We start from the raw sequence: 6,957 nt of genomic DNA on the forward strand, positions 1-6,957 counted from the left end.
ACGTGGACACCTGTACATGCAACATATATAAGATCAAGAAAGCAACTTAGAATAAATATTTAGTAAAAAAAACTGGGGGTAGTTTGGATTGTTGATATCATTATTTTTTTTTCTTATGTTGTTATTATTATCTAACTAGGTTCATTTTATTTATTTATTTATTTATTTTTATTGGAGAGATATTAGGTAGATTACAATTTAGATAGCACGTAATTATGTTGATATTTACCTTTAACAGGTGTTGAGTGGGAGGAGTCGATTGGGCCAGTGGGGGCCATGGTCTCCATTTGTCCTGACGCGGCTCCTTTTCTTTCTCTGTGTAACTTATTTTTTAATTTTCTTCTATATTTCCGAAATAGGCCGCCTAAAAACCCAGTATGAAATCGCAGCACTAGGTAACTGATATCAAGGAAAGATCGCGAAACTATAGCTGTGATCCCCAACCTTCTGTCTATCTCAACGCATTTCTTGTATTCATTGATCATAAGACCATACAAGAACAAGGGTTCCAGTGATAATGCGATCATGCGCACCAATATAACTATTATATTCCAATCCCATGGGAGAGAATTTACCCATTTAATTATTCTATTCCAATCCCATGGAAGAGAATTCCCTCCTGAGTCCGAACTTGTCTTTTCCGTCGTAGATTCTTTCACTGCTACAGCTTTGCCATCCTCTGAAGCCTGCTCTTCGATATCATTTATCCTAAACAAAAAGCATGGCAATTGGCAAACATAAAATTAGTTTATATGACTCTTATCTTCTGTACGACTATGAAGCACGGGTGCGGGTACGGGTGCGGGGCTCGGTAATTTTTGAAAAAAGTGGGTGTGGGTGCGGCGGGACTCGGCAATTAAAAAATTATTAAAAATATTTTTATTTATATTTTCTATATATTTTTACTATTAAAATATTCCTAAAAAATATATTACTAATTTACTATGCCTTGATTCACAAAACAAAGAAAGAAAAAAGCAAGAAACACAAAACACAACACAAAACCAAAAAGAAAACACAAAAGAAGTAACAAATATTCAAAATAAAATTAAGGAATGATAGATTTAGGGTTTTTGGGTCTCATTTAGAGCCGATTACGAGCTGTTGCGGCATGATTCGAGGCTGTTTCGGCCATTTCGGGCTGTTTCGGCCGTTTCGGTCGCCGGCCGATACGGCCGAAACGGCCCGGTGCAGCCGGCCGAATCGGCTCGGTCCGGTCTTTGCGTCGGCGCGAGTCGGCGAGGAAAAATAAGATGCCACGTGGCCGACGCGGCAGCGACGCGCGAGTAGCGGCGTCCCTCGCGCATCGGCGAGTCCGCCGCGTCGGACGCGAGTGCGGCACCTCCGGTGCCGCGTCCGTGCATCCAATTTGTACGATGCAAAAGAACCCCAAAAATACAATACCATAAATTCCCCCCCCCCGCCCCCCCTCCCCTCACGGCGGTTTTCTTAATGGCTTTTCGGTGGAATGTTAATATCGGAGAGCCCAACTCTAACTAGTAGAAGTAACTACATCTAGTCATCTATTCGATTCTATGGTGGTGTGAAATGAGAAAGGAGAAACGAGAGAGTCCATTCCATTTAAAATAATTGACTATTGTGCCCATAGTTTTAAAAAATGGTACGGTCAAACTATCGAGAATAGAAAATGGTTCTCGGTTTTATGGTTGGACCGAGTCTCAATGATCGAATTGATGTCATAATTAATTAATTAATTAATTAATAATTATAAAATTATCTAAATAAATAATTTTATAATGTTCATTGTAACTAAAAAAATTGAATAATAGTAAATCATTAAACATTGGTATGTAAGCTCAAACAATAGTTTTTAATGTTTAAACAACGAAAGCTATAAACCCCAAAAAGAAATGTGTGTTTGGTAGGAGTTTTTTTATCAAGAGTGTTTGAGTCATAGTTCTCGAATTAGGTTGTTTAAAACATGTATAGGGTTTAGGGTTTAGGGTTTCTCGTCTTCTAATACTAATCTTGTTGTTACGCCTACGCGAAGACGGCGGGTAGTTGATCTCACGGTTAGGCCATGTCGGGGATCAAGCATTGCTACCGAGAAGTAAATTCTTGTGTTATTTGTTTGGCTAGGATAGGGACTGAAATTGAAAGTCCTTTTTTGTTGTATCAAGATCCGCCTGGGGATCTCTTGGAGCTCTTAAGCTCGGACAACAATGGCATGTTTTATAACGGGGCCATACACGATCCTTGTATTCCTTTTTAGTTTTGTTTGGTTAATGCAGTTTCCTTTCTACCCAAAAAAAAAAAACATGTATTTTCAAAATTCATTTATACCCGTTTTTAGTTTTCAATTAAGTTGTTATATGTTGTTTTTGTAAATAAGTTAATTGTGGGGCCCATTGACAAGACGAAACTCTTTCTTTTTCTTTCTTTTCTCTCACAAGCTCATCACTTTGTCCTTCTCTCCTCTCTTATCCTTTCTTTTTCTCTCTCCTTAAATAAAATAGTATTTTTTCTAATTATTTTTAAAAAAAACACATACACATACCAAACACACAATTATATATATATATATATATATATATATATATATATATATATATATATTAAATATATTATTTGAAAGATGGTACCAAACACATTTTTTTGCATTATCAGTACTTTAAACACGTGTTTTTATCAAGAAAGTCAATACCGTACCGGAGAGCATGCTTAGGTTTGGCGCGATACGATATATTTCGGATCTGGAGTCGATACGGTTTAACGTTTCGGGTTTACCGTTATTTTGTGTATATATATATATACACACACACACACACCAAAATCTCTAGAACCATGTTTATAAATATATAATATTTCACTTATATTATAGTAAATATAAAAGTTTATTATAAAACATTACTTCAATTCAGAACAAATTATTCATAGTGTTAGATTTTAGTATCAAATAAAAGAGAAAAAAAAAACACAATATAAAAAAGAGAAAGCTTAGTTGTTCATTGCATAATAAGAAAGCAAATAATACTAAGAAGTTAATGTAAATAAGTTACCATTATGCCTTTACAAAAATTCAAAAATTACAAAACTAAAAAAATAAAAAATAAAAAAGTTTTTAAATTCTGTACCGGCCGGTACGCCCGATATCGGCCGGTATTGCCCAGAAATTGGCCGGTATGGCCGGTACGGCTGGTATTTTTCCGGTACAATATAAAAGTGTCTTGGTACGGGTACACTATTTGGTACGGTATGTACCGGCCGATGCTTGGTACGGTATCGGCCACACCGGTTTTTATAACAATTTTTAAACCACAATTTTCACATCATTTTGAACAAGAATATTTATACACCACTACTAAACATACCCTAACTTACCAACTTTTGGACACCACTTCACAAAATAATAATAATAACATATAAAGGCAGCCACAACCCCAAAGCCCACTACAAAGTATATTAGTTATTTTTTAATCTTTCAAATAACAAAAGTAAGTGTACTCATGAGTAGCAATATCATTGACCCCTTGGTATTTTTTCCAACCACATATCCTACACTTGCGCATTCGTATTGGTGTAGGCATTTTGCTAAAATGCTAAATTTATCTTCAAAATATAGCAAAAGTAAGATCTATAAATAATATCAAAAAGTACAATGAGACTCATAAATAATAATAAAAATAAACTAAAATTGTAGATAAGTTGCTCATCCCAAACGGATTCCTAATAGTAACCAATTTAGAAATATGTTAGACTAGTAAAAAAAGACAAGTGTTATTGTTAGAACATAAAAAGAGGCAAAAAAGAATAATAATTAACTAAATATGATTAATTAATTTGAAAGGATTTACAGTATTTTGAATAGATATTAAAGACACAATAGATGAGGTAAAAAAAATGATGTCAAGAGCTAAGGAAACTAACCCCGCACCATTCCCTCGCTGATGTGAATGAGAATTCATAACTAAAGCTTATCAAGGAAACGATGTCCGAAATAGAGAATCAGCCTTTAAACTACGTGTAGGCCCAGCCAACTTAAACAGGAAAATCTGAATCTTGATCCCTGGAGAAATGGGAAACAGATTAGACAAATAAGGTAAATTTCTTTTTCTTACGTTTTTTGCTTGAGAGAAGCAAAAGATTTTCACCAAATGGTGTTACTAGCTTGTGAAGTGTGAGAAGGTGGAGCAATCCATAAAGTGGCAGAAGTTGGCTTTGTAATGGGATTTTAAGAGTGCTCAGAGGCAGCTGCAAGTAATAATAAGCAAGAGCAAATCCTGGCTGCTAATGTTGTCTAGTGCTAGCGTGTGAAGTGTGAGAGCCATTCACAATGGTCAATAGTCTTCTAATGTTGTCCTATTTCAGCAAGTCTTTTTTTTTTTTTTTTTAAAGAAGACCCGGCAACTCCATCTGCTCAGACCACTCAGACTAGTAGTGTGTGTAGTGTGCACCATGGTCCATGGACAATGGTCCATTCTTTCTTTAGCATTGTCTTCTTCTCCAACAATAAGAACTCAATTATTTCTAACAAATTATTGGGCCCTCATCAACCGATAAAAATTCAATTTGTTCTGAGAAATCATCATGTCTTTCTGGTGGAGGCACCCCCTCGTCAGAGGGTATGGGCCCAGGGGAGGACCCCCAAAGGACATGTCTCCTTTATTATAAGGAAACTCTTATGTCACATAAAATGACACCAAAAAAGTCATAATTCGCCCATGTGGTGAGTTGTGATTGGTAGAGGAGTGTCCCACCACACTCCTCCACCAATCACAACTTGCCATCATGCGAGTTGTGGCTTTTTTCGTGTCACATTTTGTGGTACTAGAAAGACTCATATTTCGAAGTAAAATCAACTAACTAAATAGGGTAGCGATGTATGATGGTGAAAAATAAAATAAACAATGTTAAAACTTATTAAGGACATATGATATTTTTCAAAATTTATTTAGGTAAGCGAGTTCTAATTAAATCAAAATCACTTTTAAAATGATATATTATTGATACATTTTTATTATGCACTAATTATAATTTGTCACATTAATAATTATGAAATTTCATTTTATAAGAAGACATTTTGAATAAAATTCTAAGTCGCTACTTTCTAACAAAAAAACAATGGTAAAAAATGAAAACTTAATTACACTTCGTAATATTTTCATTAAGTTTTTATTATTATTATTATTTGAAGTGCTAACACACATAACCACGAAATTTTTTTTTTCTGTTAGTTAGTTGACGGTAGGGACCTACTTGATTACAAATTAAAAATAAAGTATATTCCATTAATATACCTTAAGATTTGGGCTAATGCCAAGTCGATCTAAATATTTTAAAAGCTGGCTAATTTGATCCCCCAAAGCCAATTTAAGCCCTAAGATAGTTGAGAAAAATAACTAATAGACTTTTTTTATTGAGAAACAAACACACGTACACACAAAAAGAAAGCAAAAGAGGTTCTAATACAAAAGCACACTACAAATTTCACTTAAAAGCCATAATAACTTTTAAGTATTTAGAGATTAAGTTAGGTTTAAAGGCCAAATTGACCAATTTTGAAAAGTTTTAGACCTAATTGGTTTTAACTCAAATTTCACACTATTTTAATAGAATTTTCTTATAAAAATAAATTAAATCAAATGAACAGTTACGGAAATAAAAATAAAATTAATTGTGAACCAAAATAAAATATTGATACCAGAATTGGGATTGAGATCAATTGCACCATATTTAAATGGTTATGATCAAAAGTTAAGAAAGTTGCTTTCAATATTAGGCATAAGATTTAAAAAGTTAAAAGTTACAAGAAGTAAAAGATTATAAAAAAAAAAAAAGGTTTAAACTTTTTATGAGAGATTTAAGAGGTATTACTTAGTAGACCTATTTTTTGGCAGTCTATTAAAGCTGTCTTCTTTTATCCGTTTATGTCACGTGATTGTCGGAGACTCTAAGAGCATCCACAATGAATGTGGCAAGTGGCAAATGGCAAATGGAGCCCTTCTTTGCAATTTTTTTACAATTCAGCCCAAAGTTCCGGCTCCATTGAATGTTGTATTTTGCAACAATTGTAAAAATATATACAATTGAGCTACGGTACCATCTTAAATGTAAGATGGTACTGTAACTAATGGGATAAAAAAATATATTTTTTAATTCTCTCTCTCTCTCCACTTTTGCCCCGGGAGTTTCTCTCTCCTTATCATAATTTCTATTCTTTTCTTTATGTTCCTTCTCTCTTTATCATCACCGCTCTCCTTTTGTTCGGACTCAAGAACCCCGTGGGTTTGCTCGACGGTGGAAGCGCATGGCTCGATGGGTTGGCGGATGGCTCGATGGTTTGAATCGGAGCTCCGATCGGCGTGGTATAACTTTTTTGTTGTGGGTTTTGGTATGATTTTTGGAGGTGTGGGTTTTTGTTGTGGGTTTTCGAGTATGAATCGAGCTCCGGATCGGCGTGTGGGTTTTTGTTGTGGGTTTTCGGTATAAATCGGAGCTCCGGATCGGCGTGTGCGATCGGCGTGGGTTTTCTTTAGAGGTGGTGGGTTTTTTTTTTTTCAGTTTCGCCGATTGGATGATGGAGGAGTGGTGTGGAGGAGGACTCTGGAAGGTCGGTGTTGTGGTGGGTGTGCCGTTGATCGGCGTGATGGTTTTTTTTTTTTTTTTTTTTTTTTAGCTTCGCCGACACGGGTTGATATGAATGATGGAGGAGGAGTGGAAGATCGGCATTTGTGGTGGGTTGTGCCGTTGATCGGGGTGATTTTTTTTTTCTTTTTTTCAAGTTTCGCCGATGCGTAGTTGTATGGAGGAGTCTGAAAGAGAAGAGGTGAAAAGTTTAGTGGGGATAGATTTGAGAAAAAAATATATATATATTTTATTGTAAAGATATATTATTTTAATGTGTAGAATAGAAAAATAAAAATTTTGATGTTGGGGTATTGAAAAATGGTATGGTATAATTGATAAAGTAATTTTTTAGATGGTAAAATAGGATAG

The 6,957-nt window shown here is 34.9% G+C and overlaps 1 long non-coding RNA gene across 1 annotated transcript; it reads right to left on the minus strand.

The window, feature by feature from the left end:
* Positions 1 to 104: 104 nt before the first annotated feature.
* LOC142642437 (uncharacterized) lies at positions 105 to 4,424 on the minus strand. Its single transcript, XR_012845658.1, has 3 exons — positions 4,113 to 4,424; positions 3,889 to 4,027; positions 105 to 708 (listed from the first exon to the last, which is right to left on the minus strand). It is a non-coding gene; the product is annotated as an uncharacterized LOC142642437 (long non-coding RNA).
* Positions 4,425 to 6,957: the final 2,533 nt, after the last annotated feature.

This window comes from Castanea sativa, chromosome 7, assembly GCF_040712315.1.
Source record: "Castanea sativa cultivar Marrone di Chiusa Pesio chromosome 7, ASM4071231v1".
NCBI classification, from domain to species: Eukaryota; Viridiplantae; Streptophyta; class Magnoliopsida; order Fagales; family Fagaceae; genus Castanea; species Castanea sativa.